This window comes from Delphinapterus leucas, chromosome X, assembly GCF_059928025.1.
Source record: "Delphinapterus leucas isolate spDelLeu-1000000601 "Yukka" chromosome X, BTC_Dleu_Yukka2, whole genome shotgun sequence".
NCBI lineage: Eukaryota > Metazoa > Chordata > Mammalia > Artiodactyla > Monodontidae > Delphinapterus > Delphinapterus leucas.
The window spans coordinates 88237034-88239848 of NC_143150.1; the positions used below are offsets into that span (position 1 = coordinate 88237034).

General features: G+C 43.7%; 1 pseudogene; it reads right to left on the reverse strand.

The window, feature by feature from the left end:
• Positions 1-251: 251 nt before the first annotated feature.
• LOC115804071 (U6 spliceosomal RNA) lies at positions 252-343 on the reverse strand (annotated as a pseudogene).
• Between the last annotated feature and the right edge of the window lie 2472 nt (positions 344-2815).

The following is a 2815-nucleotide window of genomic DNA, read 5'->3' on the forward strand; positions in this document are numbered from 1 at the left end:
CTGTATAAGTTTAAGATGTACAGTATAATGATTTGACTTACATGCTTCATGAAATGATTACCCCAATAAGTTTAGTGAACATCCATTATCTCATACAGATACAAAATAAAAGAAAAAGAAAAAAAATTTGTATTTGTGAAGAGAACTCAAAATTTGCTCTCTTAACAACTTTCACATATAACATACAGCAATGATAATTATATTTATCATGCGGTACACTACCTCCCTAGTACTTATTTACCTTATAACTGAAAAATATGGAATGCTTCACGAATCTGTATGTTATCCTTGTGCAGGGGCCATGCTAATCTTCTCTGTATCACTGAAATGAGCACTGTTGATCTTCCTTTTATTAGGTTGTCAGAGCTTTTTATATATTCTAGTTACAAGTCATTTGTTGGGTATGTGTTTTGCAAATTATTTTTTCCCAGGCTCTCACTTACTTCTTCATTTTCTTAACAGTGTCTTTGAAAGAGCAAAATGTTTTAATTTTGAAGTTCAATTTATTTATTTTTTTCTTTTGTAGTTTGTTTTTTTGTGCTATAATCAAGAAATTTTTGTGAAATCCAAGGTCACTAAGATTTTCTCCTTTTTTTAAGAAGTTTTATAATCTTAGCTCTTTTAAAATTTTTTAATTGAAGCATAGTTGCTGTACAACATTATATGTTACAGGTGTATAATATACTGACTTTGGGGGTATGATACCAAAAGTGCAAGCAAGAAAATAAAAATATACAAGTGGATCTACATCAAAATAAAAAGCTTCTGCTCAGCATAAGAAACAATTGACAGAATAAAGAGGCAAGCTGTGGAATGGGAGAAAATATTTGCAAACCAAAAAGATAAGGGTTTTATATCCAAAATGTATAAGGAACTCATACAACTCAATAGCAAAAAAGCAAATAATGTAATTTTTAAATGGGCAGAGGACCTGAATAGACTTTTCTTTTCCCAAAGAGGACATACAAATGGCCAACAGGTACATGAACAGATGTTCAACATCACTAATTATTAAGGAAATGCAAATCAAAGCTACAATGAGATGTCACCTTCCACCTGTTAGAATGGCTATCATCAAGATGACAGGAGATAAGTGTTGGCAAGGATGTGGAGAAAAGGGAGTCCTTGTGCACTGTTGGTGGGAATGTAAATTGGTGCAGCCACTAAAAATACAGTATGGAGCTTCCTCAAAAATTAAAAATAGGACTATCATATGATCCAGCAATCCCACTTCTTTGTATATTCCAAAGGAAATGAAAACAAGATATTGAAGAGATATCAACAGTCCCATTTTATTGCAGCATTATTCACAATAGCCAAGATATGGAAACAACCTTAGTGTCCATCAGCGGATGAACGGGTAAAGAAGATGTGGTATATACATACAACAGAACATTATTCAGCCATGAGAAATGAGTAAATTCTGCCATCTGTGTCAACGTGGATTGACGTTGAGGGCATTATGCTACATGAGAAAGTCAGACATAGAAAAACAAGTACTATATGATCTCACTTATATGTGGAATCTAAAAACATAAAACTCATAGAAACAGAGAGTAGACTGATGGTTACCAGGCGCTGGGTGTAGGGGAAATAGGGAGATGTTGGTCAAAGTGTACAAACTTTTAGTTATAAGATGAATAAATTCCAGAGAACTCATGTACAACAGGGTGAGTATAGTTAACAATACTGTATTGTAGGGAGAGATCGGGGAAGATGGCGGAAGAGTAAGGCGCGGAGATCACCATCCTCCCCACAGATACACCAGAAATGCATGTACACGTGGAACAACTCCTACAGAACAACTACTGAGCGCAGGCAGAAGACCTCAGACCTCCCAAAAGGCAAGAAAGTCCCCACGTACCTGGGTAGGGCAAAAGAAAAAAGAATAAACAGAGACAAAAGGATAGGGACGGGACCTGCACCAGTGGGAGGTAGCTGTGAAGGAGAAAAGGTCTCCACACACTAGGAAGCCCCTTCGCGGGTGGAGACTGCGGGAGGCAGAGGGGGAAAGCTTCAGAGTCATGGAGGAGAGCACAGCAACAGGGGTGTGGAGGGCAAAGCGGAGAGATTCCCGCACAGAGGATCAGTGACGACCGGCACTCAGCAGCCCGAGAGGTTTGTCTGAGGAGGCTTGTCTGCTCACCTGCCGGGGTGGGCGGGGCTGGGAGCTGAGGCTCGGGCTTCGGTCGGAGCGCAGGGAGAGGACTGAACACAGCCTGCGGGGGGTTAGTGCACCACGGCTAGCCGGGAGGGAGTCCGGGGAAAAGTCTGGACCTGCCAAAGAGACAAGAGACTTTTTCTTCCCTCTTTGTTTCCTGGTGCGCGAGGAGAGGGGATAAAGAGCGCTGCTTAAAGGAGCTCCAGAGATGGGCGCGAGCAGCGGCTAACAGCTCGGACCCCAGAGACGGGCACGAGACGCTAAGGCTGCTGCTGCCGCCACCAAGAAGCCTGTGTGTGAGCACAGGTCACTATCCACACCCCCCTCCCGGGGAGGCTGTGCAGCCCGCCACTGCCAGGGTCCTGGGATCCAGGGACAACTTCCCCGGGAGAACGCATGGCGCTCCTCAGGCTGGTGCATCATGCTGGCCTCTGCTGCCGCAGGCTCGCCCCACACTCCATACCCTTCCCTACCCACGGCCTGAGTGAGCCAGAGTCCTCGAAGCAGCTGCTCCTTTAACCCCGTCCTGTCTGAGCGAAGAACAGACGCCCTCCGGCTACCTAAACGCAGAGGCAGGGCCAAATCCAAAGCTGAGCCCCGGGAGCTGTGAGAACAAAGAAGAGAAAGGGAAATCCCTCCCAGAAGTCTCAGAAG